The sequence below is a fragment of the Phocoena phocoena genome, chromosome 8, assembly GCF_963924675.1.
Source record: "Phocoena phocoena chromosome 8, mPhoPho1.1, whole genome shotgun sequence".
Lineage (NCBI taxonomy): Eukaryota > Metazoa > Chordata > Mammalia > Artiodactyla > Phocoenidae > Phocoena > Phocoena phocoena.
Genome location: NC_089226.1, coordinates 102683655 through 102696926, shown reverse-complemented (window position 1 = coordinate 102696926; position 13272 = coordinate 102683655).

The window sequence follows — 13272 nt, the reverse complement described above, 5'->3', positions numbered from 1 at the left end:
AGGGCGCGGCCTGCCCACCCCGCCCAGCCCGCCCAGTGGCACTTGCTCCCGCACCTCCCGAGAGCTGGGGCCCACAGCTGGACGGGCCAGGCCTTCAGGGGAGGGACTGGGAAGGACCCTGACTGGCGCACCCACTGCCAATCGCCGTGAGAGTGGAGCCTCCCTGCCTGGGCCCTCGGCCCTGCCTCTGCGCTTTTCCTCTGGAGAGAAAGGACGCTGCCCCCACTCTACCCCACCCCCGGGCCCACACTGCTGCCTTGTTCCAGGGTGGAGGCTCTCGGATCAGCCAAGCGTTTTTCTGTGTCTCGGGGGGAGATGGGGGAACGGACACCTCGTGGTTCAATGTATTTTTAAGCTCCTTGAGTGTGTGGGTCAGTGTCTGCATGCAGTGGAATAAACTGCCCCCCGCCAGCCCCCCGTCCTGTGCACCTGCACTGCCCCAGCCTCAGCCTTGACCTTGACTCGCCCCATCCCCATCTCTGCGCCCAGCACCTCCCCTGTCACCACCAGAGGTTGCCACAGCCTCTCCGACCGCTCAGCAGGTAAACAGTCCACCACCACCCTACCCACCGCTCCTACCCACCCAGTCACCTGCCCACCTCTGCGCTCCTTCCCTCGGCTGCCCTGCCGCTACGCCGGGGGCTCCTCGCCACACTCCCGGGGGACCACCACCCTGGCCCCACTTCTGGCGTGGCTGGCACGGGGTGGAGGGGGGAGGAGGAATGGTCCTTGAAGCCCACCTCACCCAGACCACGTTTCTTGGCCCTATGCCTGAAAGAGCTCAGGATCCTATCCTACCTGGGGCCATGTGTGAGGTGCGCTGGGAGGACGCTGGACCAGAGTAAAGGGTAGGGCTGTGGAGTGCCCCAGGGAGGCTCAGACTCTGACCTTGTGACCTGAGGCCACACCCTTGGTCCCTGAGCCTCAGGTCCCTCCCGGTAATCCCTGCCCAGCTGACCCAGGGACCACGAGGGTCAGTGATGCCGTTCCTGGAAGGCTGGGCCTTCTGAAGGCTGCCGCTGCCTTCCCTAGCAGAAGCTCTTCAGGTGACTGGAAGCTCTGCCCTGGGGTCCCAGTTCCAGGCTGCTGGAGGGGGAGGGGCGCTGGGGGCAGCACTTTGGCTGGAAAGGGTCCTGACAGTGATGTTTGCACAGAAATTCACATGGGATGGGGAAATTGCTCTTGTCCACCCCCTCCCCCAACACCCCGTGCCTTGTTTCTTGTGAACAAGGAAGAAAGGGCTGCTCTGATCATGCCCTCCCCGCCCCGCTCCGCAGTAGCACTGGGCTGAGATGGGAGGGCCTGTGAAGAAACTGAGGTCCAGGTTAAGAGGCATGGACGTAGAGAACCCTCACCGTGCTGGGGTGTCAGCAAAGCCCCCTGACTGCCCCTTTGTGTGCCTGGTGGCCCCTCCTCAGTGAGGGAGATCTGGGCACCAAGTGAGCAGGGCAGAAGTTTTGTCCCGGTGGACCCCAGCGTCCTCATTGCCCACCGTCACGCAGTGACGGGGGAGAGGGGTTTTGATGGCTGGGGTCTGATGCCACAAGGAGGGGCAGGCGGGGGCCCGGTCTGCTTCTTCCTGGAACTGCCCCACCTGCCCGAGCACAGTCCAGGGCTTCATGCCCTTTGAACCTCACTTGTGATCCATATTGACAGGCGGCAGGATAAATCATTAACTGTAGCCAGGGGCTGGGCCAACAGCTCAAAAGGCGCTGGGCTCAGGGTGGCCCCACTTCCTCCTCGGGCCCCGAGGGCCAGCCAGACACCCAGGTAAGAGCCTCCCACGGGTGGTCAGACCCCTGCAGCCTCTCTGCCCCGGGGTGCTCCCGAGCCCAGCCCTTCTGAGGAGCAAGAAAGGAAGGGACCTAGGCAACCACTGAGTGACCCAAGCAAGTCCCTTCTAGCCCCTGGGCCTCAGTTTCCACCTGTGGGGTAAGGGGGTCAGGACTCCTGATTGAGTGGCAGCATCTCTGCTGCTGCTACTGCCTCTGCCAGACCAGGTACTTAGTCCTGCCTGGGGGTCTTCAGAAGGGCCTGCTGGGCTTCTGGGGTGGGGGTTGGGGGCCACCAACTAAAGTGTCTTAGTTCACAGGCACGTCCTCCCAGGCAGAGGACTCCTGCCCTCACCTCACCTTGACTGCATCCCAAAAGGGAGGACACCATGTCAGGGAGGTTGCCGGGCAGGATGGACCCCCAAGGCCCTGATCTGTGACCTTGGGCAGCCTCTTTTGCCTGTCAGGGCCGGTTTCCACTGCTGGGAAAGGGGAACATAGCCCAATTTGGGGTCTCCAAAGTATCCCCTAGGCCTCAGCAGGACTGGCATTGTAACTTGGGCCAGTCTCTTGGGCCGGAGCCTGTCTGGTGGGGATGAGAACACACTTTGCAGGAGAAAGGTCTGTTCCCCCAGGGGTCCTGGGCCAGCTCAGGGACCCCAGACAACACCTCCTTCCTCTCCCCACTGAGGGGACAGACTCAAAGGTTGAAGGGAAGGTGGCTTCCCAACAGCGCAGGCCAGGATGGCCTCACAAGCCCTGATTTGCATATGAGGAACCAGCAGCCGCTCAGAGAGGTTAAGCCACTTGCTCGAGGTCACCCAGCTCCCAGGACCCTGCTGGCTCTCAGGCCGCTGAGGTGCTAAGTGCTCTTCCAGATTGGCAGTTGCTTATAGCCCTGTTCTTAGCATTCTGTGGCAGGTTTGTGTATCAGCATCTTTTCCAGTTCCCTGTTCTCGCCCTTTCCCCCCTACCACTATCTATCTCCTCTGTCCCTTTCCAGTTCTCTGCTTGCCCCTCTCATCTCTCTCTTGGCCTCTCTGTCTCACTCTCCCACTTTCTCTGTCTCACCTTCTCCCACCACCCTTCTCCTTTCTGTCTCATCTCCGCTTCGTATCTGGGGCCATCCTCAGGAATCTGGGCATTCAGAGGTCCCTGGAGATGGACAGGTGCCCAGCCGTCCTTCACTGTCCCTCTGCCCTGCAGCTGCAGCAAGAAGGGTGGGCAAAGGGCAGAGAATGGAGGCCACAGTGACCAAACCTGAAACTGGGGCCCAGGTCTGGTTGGGAAAGAAACGAGGAAACAAGGAACTTGGGGAGAGAGGGTGTGCGGGTGTCAGAGCGGGCAAAGGCTGCCCAGGAGCTGTAAATGGGAGCCACTCCCGGCTTTATGAGCAGATCTGGGGTTGAGACTGGACTTCGCCCAGAGAAGCAGTGCTGGCATGAGACTCCGGGTGTGGGCCTGGATGATAAGGAGCCTCAATAAAAAGACCACAGACCTGGGGCCGTGAGGACCCGAGGGGCCCGGGGGGTGGTCACGCTATACTCCCCAGACCTCTGCCCAAGGGGAGATGCCAGGCGGGCAGGGCCCAGGCCTCCGGTCGGTTCCCACCCCCTGTAACAGCAACTCCATGTGGAAGTGCCCACAAGTTCCAGTGGGGCTGCTGTTATCTGGGGTGCGGGCCAGTGTCCACAGAAGAGGAGAGGCGGCTGCTGCCCAACAGACCGGCAGGGACCCCCACGGCCATGCTCCCAGGTCCAGGATGGCAAAGGGTTGTGGGCTGTCGGCAGGCTGCCAAGACCGAGTGCACAGGGCTCTGACCTATGAATTGACAGCCAGTGCTCTCGTCTCCCCTCTGGCTGCCAATTCCATAGGTCACAGGTATGTTCGCCTCAATGCCAGCCTCCAGGACCTGTGGGGGAAGGGGTGGGGCTGGGGGTGTCTGGTGGGCACTGAAGACTTGCCGTCACAGGGCAACACTCAAGGCCCAGCTCCCTTCTGTCCCATTCCCACCTTTCCATCTTCCCTCTTGTGAGCATGAACTGCTTTAGGTCTCCACCTGTACCGACAGTGCTGCAGCACGCCTCTGTGCTTAGTCCATGCGGTTCCCTCTGCCTGGAACACCCTTCCCAGCTTTCTTGCCAGGCTCACTCTTACTAACCGTTCCAAGCTCTGCCCAAGCATCTGCTGCCTCCAGGAAGCCTCCTTAAAGCCCACTTGATGGTAAGTGCCTGGCCGGGCACCCCCAGTACCCTGTGCTTGCCCCAAGCCCTGCATGCTCCCAGGGTTTCTGTTCTCCCTACCACCTTAGGCTCAGCCCCCGACCCAAGCGGAGCGCAGGTGTGTGCTCGATAAATGTCTGAACAGACCCTGAGCCTCCATCTTGTACCCGGAGGAACGTCCTCAGGGTGCAAGATGGAGGCTTGCAGTGTGGCCAAGGGGAGCCAAGGACCCTGGGTTCCAGTCTGCGCTGGAGCCCCTCCGCCACCCCGGACAGCGACCCGGAGCCAGCCTTCCCCTCTGCTCGCCCCGTTCTCCTCTCTTCCCAGTCTCATCTCCCCAGGCTGCCCTGGCCCAGCCGTGGACAGAACGGCGGTCCCCACCCCTGCTCCAGCTTCCCACAACAGCCTCGCTCCTGCCTGGTTTTTATAACACGGGGTTCTGGGAACATTTTCATTTGAATAAAAAGGTTTCTGCTGCTAAAAATTTAGAATTTAAACCCTGGAAACACAGACTAGGAATAAAGTCCACATTGCTTAGTAACAGGAGCTGGTTCTTGAGCCCTTTCTGCTTGCTGGGCGCTCACACACATCAATCGCCTGGAATCATCTCGGCAACCTTGTGAGGTAACTGTTGTGAACTTGTTTGGGAGATGAGGACTCAGGCTCAGAAAGGGTGAGCATCTTGCGAAAGTCACAGAGCAAGTCGACCTTTTCTCCCTCCGAGGACTCTGCGCGGCTGACAAGCGTTCAGCCCCCTGCTCTTTCCCTTGCCCCTTCCCACGTGCAGCTGGGCCCCCATCCCCTCGGCTGAGGCCCAGCTGGGATGACCCTCCCATGACTGAAGGATCTGCTCCTCTTCCTCTACCTGCACCAGCTCCCTGGGCCTCTCCCACTGCCTCCTTATCTCATTCAGTGCAGGGCTGAGAGCTCTGCAAGCTTATCTTATCCTTGTGCTGATCCCAGACTCCTTGAGGGCAAAGTCCAGGACTCACTCATCCTCCCTGGTCAGGCAGCCCCACATAGTAGGTGTTCAGCGTACTCTGGCCGAATGGAGGTGGTCTGAACTCTCACCCTTTCGGGGCTGTCAGGCCCCAGGCCTAGAGTGCTGGCTTAGGGTGGAAGCAGGTGGCAGGCAGCCTCCTGCTCTGGGTTTCCTCCTCCATCTGCCCCTACAGAGCCACTGATGGCTCTCAGCGACCATGTAACAACTCGTGCAAGGCAGACCCAACTCTCTCTGGCTCCTTGACCTGTGGCCTTTTCCCGGCAGGCCCTGGGCCTGTGCACATCTTGCCTAGCCTGGAGACCTCCGGGGCACCTCCCTGCTCACCACCAGAGCCGGCTTCACCCTCTTCCCCACTCACTGGCCCCCATGATGCTCTGTGGCCTCACTTAGATCTCCCATCACACCCCCTCACCAACACCTGGCTATTCCCCCCGCCCCACCCTGACTGTGAACCCCTGGGAGCAGTGGCCACTGACTTTGTTTCCTGTGGCCTCAGAGAGTGGCAAGAGTAGGTGCTTAATAAATGCACGCCGAAGGACTGACCACATCCATGAATGAAGATGCTTGGGGGGAGGCGGGCAGCAGGTGCCTGCAGCTGTCAGCACAGTGCCCCCAGGTAGGAGGCCCTCAGTAAATGCCAGCCGTGGTCTTCATCACCATCACCAAACGTCCGTGAAACAAGGCAATGCTGACGAGGCCGCTGAAAGTACATGCAAATTAAATGCGTTCCAACCTCAAAGAAAGGACGATGGGGGAAGGAGTGGTTGGGGTTGGGTGGCCTGGATCGGGAAAGGCTCCCTGAGAAAAGGCGAGTTTGAGTTCAGCTTTTGCCGAAGTGAAGCCCAGGAAGAGGTCCTGAGGTCTGGAGGGGGAAGGAGTGACAGGGACAAAGGTGCAGAAAGGGGAAGCAGGCATTCGGTGGGCCGGGGAGCCCGCTCTTCTGCAAGCCTTACTCCCAGTGGCCACCAGCAGGGGACGCCCCGGACCGCATCCCGCCAGAGCTGGTCGGGGTCGATCCTCCCCACCCTCCTCCCCGCCCGGCCCTGATTCCCTCAGCCATCCCCCACCCCCTACCCCGGCCCCGCCCCCGCCCCGCCCCGGCCCCTCCAGGCCGGCGGAATACGTTAAGCGCCCTCCACTCAGCGGCAGGTCCCAGACGCTCAACGCGCACCTCACACGAAGTGGGGTTCCTGGTGGGACGTTTACAGCTGTTATGTGTGTATTTGAATAAGTATAAAATGCGTCCCCGCGTAACTACCACTCAAGGTAAGAAAATCCGCCTTGCAGAGCCCCTCAATGTGTCCTTGCAGGTGACCCCTCCCCAGGTAAGCGCAATGCTGACCTTTACGGTAACCACTTCCTTGCCTTTCTCTGCGGTTTGCCCCCCAGGTACGTAGCCCAAAACAGTTTGCGTTCAGTTTGCCTGGGGTGGTTGTTGTTTAATCATCAGTGGAATCTTGCTGCTGCGTCCGGAGGCCTCCGGGTGGTTGCTGGAGCTGCGGTTTGTTCCCTTTCGTTCACTGCCCACGATGTTCCCTCGTATGAATAGAATCCAGTTGATTTGCAGCAGATGTAACGTTGGACCAGGCCGCTGGGTGCCTGAAGGAGGGGTACCTTGTTAGAGGCCTTTTTCTTTTTTTTCTTTTTTGGCCTCACCAGGCGGCTGGCTTGCGGGATCTTAGTTCCCCGACGACCAGGGATTGAACCCGCGGCTGTCCGCGAGGCAATTCCCTTCTTTTTGTTTTTGACAATCAGGAAACCTTCAGAAAAGCTGCAAGAAAAGTACAATGAACATCCATATAGGGGGCTTCCCTGGTGGCGCAGTGGTTACGAATCCGCCTGCCGATGCAGGGGACACGGGTTTGAGCCCTGGCCCGGGAAGATCCCATATGCCACGGAGCAACTAAACTCATGTGCTTAGTTGAGTAGTTGAGTAGTAGTTGAGTAGTTAGTAGGCTCAACTACTGAGCCTGTGCTCTAGAGCCTGCGAGCCGCAACTACTGAAGCCGCACACCTAGAGCCCGCGCTCCGCAGCAAGAGAAGCCACTGCAACGGGAAGCCCACGCACCGCAACGAAGAGTAGCCCCCGCTCACCACAACTACAGAAAGCCCGCATGCAGCAACGAAGACCCAACACGGCCAAAAATAAAAATAAAATAAATAAATTTATTTTTTAAAAATCCACATACCCTTCACTCAGATTCACTAGTAGTTAACGTTTTGCCCCATTTGCTCTCTCTCCCTCTCTCTCTCTCACACACACACACACATACACACACATGCATTTTTTTCTGAACCATTTGACAGGAAGTTACATAGGTCATGACCCTTCACTCTTAAGTATTTCAACATGTATCTCCTAAGAAAAATGACATTTCTTACACAACCGTGGTAGAGTTACAAAATTTAGGCCTGGCAACAGTGATGCCAACACTGATGCAACCCTGGGATCTGATACGCTGTCCCCTTTCCAGTGTCTCTGATTGTCCCAGTGAACTGGGATCACACCTCACATTTGGTTGTTAGGGCTCTTCAGTCTTTAATCTGGAACCAACCTCGGCCTTACTTTGTTTTTTAAGACCTTAACGTTTTTGAAGAGTACAGGCCACTCGCTTGTAGAATGTCCCTCAGTTCCTTTTTCCCCTTTTCCCCCCAAATTAAGAAAGTCAAATATGTCCATTATGTAAAATTTGGACAATATAGAGAAGTAAACCAAAGTTGCCCCAGCTCCTTTGACGTAAGGATAACCCTTTAGACATTTCCTGTAACTGAAACCGTGCACCTCAGATTGGGACTTGAACCCATGAGGCCGGAACTCAAACCCAGCCAAAACCCGGATTGGGACTTGAACCCACACAGCCGGGACTGGAACCCGGCCAAAACCCACAGTCTTCCAACTGAGGCCATACACCTGGTTTCAGGACTTAATGAAGCTCAGGTTCTTGAAGTCTCAATGCAGAAAGAATTCAGTGAGAGACGAAGTGATAGATAAGAAGTGGATTTACTTAGAGAGAAATACACGCCACGGACAGAGTGTGGGCCACCTCAGAAGGTGAGAAAAGGCACCAGGGTATGGGGTTGTCAGTTTTTATAGGGCTGGGTAATTTCATAGGCTAATGAGTGGGAGGAGTATTCCAACTATTTCAGGAAAGGGTGGGGATTTCCAGGAATTGGGCCACCGCCCACTTTTTGATCCTTATGGTTGGCGTTGGAACTGGCATGGCGCCTGTAGGTGTGTCATTTAGCGTGCTGACGTGTTACAGTGAGGTATACTGAGGCTCAAGGTCTAGTGGAAGTCGACTTGTCCGCCATCTTGAACCATTTGGTTCTAATCAGGTTATGTCATGTCCTTGGGCTACGTCATTCTTTCAAAGGGTGCCCTGCCCCCTTCCCTCCTGTTTCATAACCACTCAAAGTTAGTCGACTTTGCTGTTCTGTGCACTCCGTACATTAACATTTACTTCCAGGAGGTAGGTGCTTTCCTTAGCCCCGTTTCACAGCTGGTCCCAGAGACCCTGGGTCTTGCTAAAGATCACACAGGTAGGACTGGAACCTGACGGTGCACTTGGCCCTTATGCTACGCTGTCTCTCCACAGTGGCTGGTAGTGTACGTGTGTGTGCGTGTGCGTGTGTGTGTGTGTGTGAACCTCTGCCCTACTGACATTTTGGGCCAGGGCCAGATATTTCTTGGCTCTGGGAGTCTGTCCTGTACCTTGAAGGATCTTAGCAGCATCCCTAGGCTCTACCCACTAGATGCCAGCAGATCCCTCAAGCTGTGACAACCAGGAATGTCTCCAGACATTGCCAAGTGTCGCCTGGGGAGCAGAGTCACCTCCGGTTGAGAATCCCGTGTGTGTGTGTGTGTGTGTGTGTGTGTGTGTGTGTGTGTTTGTGTGTGTGGGTGTGTGTGTGTGTATCAAGCCACGTGACATCGTATTCAGTCTGAAATCTGCTTTCCCGGTTATTGGTAGTCCACGATCACTTTAGTTTCCTTTCATTTTCTTCTCATCTCCTGTTGCCAGGAGTTGCCAATCAAATAAATTGTTGATGGACAAAAAGACAAATCCATTGCCGTAGGCGTCTTCTATTGCTGCACAACAAATGACCGCAGACTAAGTGGCTTAAAACGATAGTCACTTGTTAGCTCACGGGTCTGTAGGTCAGAAGTCCAGAGTCTCCAATGCTGAAATCAGGTGTCGGCCAGGCTGAGTTCTCTTCTGGGGGCTCTGGGAGCCATCCGCTTCCATGCTCATCCTTATTGGTTGGCAGGCATTGGCAGGATTCTGTCCTTGTAGCTGTAGGAGTGAGGTCCCCGTTTCCTTGCTGGTTGTCAGCTGGGGGCTGTTCTAGGCTCCTAGAGGTCACCCACATTCTTCTCCACATGGTCCCCCTCCAACTTCAAGCCAACAATGGCACATCAAATCCTTCTTGCGCTTTGAATCTCTGACTTCCTCTGCCAGCAGCCAGAGAAAACTCTGCTTTTAAAGAGCTCGAGCAGCGCTTCCCTGGTGGTCCAGTGGTTAAGACTCTGGGCTTCCACTGCAGGGGGCACAGGTTCAGTCCCTGGTTGGGGAGCTAAGATCCTGCATGCTGTGTGGCGTGGCCAAAAGTAAATAAATAATGAAAATAAAGAGCTCAGGCCACTCGGATAATCTCCTATCTGAAGTCAACTGTACCATCAGACATGACTTATCACGAGTCATATTCATCATACTCACAGTCCCAGGCATTATACAGGGTGTGTACACCAGGCTGGGGAATCTTGGGAACATCTCAGGATTCTGCCTACCACAATTACCAAAGGGCAAGCTGGGGGTCTTTCAGGGGGAGGTATTGGGAGGTAAAGGGTAGCAGGCCAGGCTAGATGAGCAACTCTGGGAAGGGTCCCATTGCATTCCTGCCCTTCGAGAAGCCCCAACATGTACTTCTGGGAGTGAGCGTGGAGCTTGGGCAGCCATGGGCCCCCCCATCTCCCCTACTTCTGGTCCCTTTTCAGATGACCCATCCCCATCACCCGTACTGAAGGTCAGGATGAAGGATAGGTCAGGGGAATGTTCTAGCTGGGCCAAAAGGGAGGTGAGACACGGACTATTGGCAGGGTAGGGGGGCTGGGGCAGCTGTATAGACCACCCAGCTCCGAGCGACCTGGGTGGAGACTGATTTGGGGGAAGGAGGAGAAAGGTGCTAGGTCAGCAGAAGGACTGGAGGGTGGCCTTGGACACAATGTCTGACCCCCGATGAGGTGTGGGTGTGAGGGGCTGGTCCAGGGACCAGAGGGGCTGGGCTTGTTAAAGATGAAATGGTCTCAGGAATTCCCTGGCAGTCCAGTGCTTAGGTCTCCATGCTCTTACTGCTGAGGGCCCGGGTTCAGTCCCTGGGTGGGGAACTTAGATCCCATACGCCGTGCTGCGTGACCAAAAGAAAAAGAAAAAAAGATGAATTGGTCTCTGTGCCCTGGTGGCTGAGTGTGACACACGCCTGGAGATAGACTTACTCTCCAGCCCCAGACTTACTTTCCAGCCCCCAGCCTGTGAGGCCCATGGTGAGGCTCAGGGCAGCCGCCTGTCATGGGCGAACAGGGGAGAGAGGCTATGGGGAGGGAGAGGAAGCTGGAGCAGAAGAACATGCTTGGAGGATATGTGAGAAGGCAAGTGGCTGCACTCCCCCATGGGGGTCTAGGACTGTGGTCACTCAGGCAGCAACATCCACGTACCTCGTGTGGACTCTCAGGCTTCTGAGACCACGGGGACATCGGGGTTACACCCACTATTTCCATCCGTGTAGAGTAAGGGGATCCCAAGACTCTGCCAAGGGACCCCAATCGTATCGCTGTAGAAGGCAGAATTCTCACATGAAAATGATAAACCATTTCCCCAGAAGTCCCCAGATGTGATGTGTCCACAGCAAAGGCCTGGAGGGCAGGTTTGGAATGGTGCCTGAGCTCTCCAGGGAGTTTAGGTAAAGACTGTACCCTGAGTTCAGCTCCTGCCTCAGCAGCTCCTGCAAGATGGGGCCAGAGGCCACCAGGACCGAGACGCACACGTTTAGAAGCCCAGCAGGGGGCGGCCTCCTCCAGCCCTGCAGCATAGTTTCTATCAAAAGTTCCCGGGGCTTCCCTGCTGGCTCAGTGGTTGAGAGTCCGCCTGCCAATGCAGGGGACACGGGTTCGTGCCCCGGTCTGGGAAGATCCCATATGCCACGCAGCGGCTGGGCCCATGAGCCATGGCCGCTGAGCCTGCACGTCTGGAGCCTGTGCTCCGCAACGGGAGAGGCCACAACAGTGAGAGGCCCGCGTACCGCAAAAAAAAAAAAAAAAAAAACCTGGTAAAAAAAAAAGTGCCCGGAGGCCTCTGTAGCTTAGCTCTGCAAATCACCATATGGTTATGTGTACACAGCTCCCTGGCAGGGCCCCCCCCCCCACCCCGCTACAGAGTTGGAGCTGCTGCTTCAGGGCAGAGTTCACCCCAGCCAGTACCTAGGAAAGAGGCTCTTCAAACCCTCTTGCTTTGCTACCAGCCCAACCTTGCAACTTCAAATGGTTTGATTGTGGAAACAGCACAGTGTTAAGATTCCAAAGGGTCCAGCTTCTCATTCAACCTGGGTGACTTCAAGCAAGCCACTGAACATCCCCAGGCCTTGGGCTTTTTCTTATTGGGATCTGAAGGCAGAGATCCTGAGCAGCCCTGACAGTCAGTCACCTCCAAGCTGGACGCCTGCAGAGGCCTCTGGAGCCCAGCAACTGTGCATCTTCCAGAGAGAGGCCCCATGGGGTGGAAGGATGCCCTCCGGCTGGTGCTGGAGCCCCTGGGCTGCAAGCGAACAGAACTCCCTTGTTCTTTACCTTGTTCTGGCAAAAGTGACCTGTTGGCCAAATCTCTTACTCATGACTGTAAGAACGAAAACTGTGCTTATATGAAAACTTTCTCAGTGGAAAGAATGAACCACTCCTCATCCCAGGGACAAACCTATGTGTTATTGGCTTTTCCCAGCCTGATATTTCTGCCACATTTAGAGGAAAACTCTGTTTTTCTTTTCTTTTCTTTTTAAGTTGTTTTCAGGGGGCATGTAGACACTTCTCTAGACCAGGCCATTATGGGGCTGAACAGACTGCTTTGAGGTCAAGCAGGTGACCCCCTCCTGCTAGCTGGGAGCAGTCTCCAAGGAGACTTAGTGGCACCCAAGGCAGGGTTTGGCAGTGTATGCGTGTGAATTTAAAGGAAGAAAACACTGGGAGTGGGGGAATGGGCATCATTTCTGAGGAAAAGGAAAATATTTGAACCCTTCTTCAACCTTTTGCCAGGGAACCAGCCAAAAACAAAGAGGAGACACCAAAAGTGAAATGGTTCATTCATGTTTTATGAAACTTTCCCACCCAACAGAATCTATCCTACACAGAAAAACAAAAAAGAAAGTTAGGACATTTTCACAAGCTGGGGCATTACTAGATATGGAAGCTGCCCAGGACCTAGGTGCCAACTCTGCGAAATTGGGGAAACAAATTTCCGCCCACTGGAGTCTCAGGAAGGAGAGAAATCCCTTCTTCCAATCCTTGAGTCCTTGGAGAAACTCAAGCAGCCATACATAACCAACAGGGGCTGGGTTTCATTTATAAATAACCCAAGAACATTTTGTTGTTTTCAGTTTTTTAGGGCTGGGTTTTCCCAGCACACAAGGCTCTAGGGAGATGTGAAAACCATGGCAGGTCAACATGAGAGCTGCTGGGACAAACTTGTGGAACCCTCATTCAGGCCACTAGACAACCACCTCTTTCAGTATCCTCAGCCTCGGGCCCTTCCCTGGAACATCCCAGAAATTACATCTCCGGGGTGGACCCTTCAAAGTGCCATGTAGGAGGTAAGTCCCTCGACTTCTAAGGCTGGCCCTGGAAGTCTCGACTGGGCCTGCCGGAGGCTCCTGGTCATCAGCTGGCACATAGCCTCTGGTGACAGCCCTGCCTAGGGGTCTCAATATCCCCGTTTAAGGAGAAAGCCAAAGAAAGAGTCTCATGGCTTCTGTGTTTTACTGTGATTGATGAAAAGAATACTAATGAAATCCCAAATAAAAGCAGGAAGTCAGGGACCTAAGACTGCAGACAGGGCTGGAATTACTCAGCTGCTCTCCAATGGTCAGGGAGGGGGAGGGAAGGCAATCGGTTTAATGTGATTTATTCCCTCAGAAGGCACTGAGACCTGATCCTACAAGGGGTGGGCGATCAGACCTCCCATCTGGGACTTCCCTGGCGGTCCAGCGGTTAAGACTCCATGCTTTCACTGCA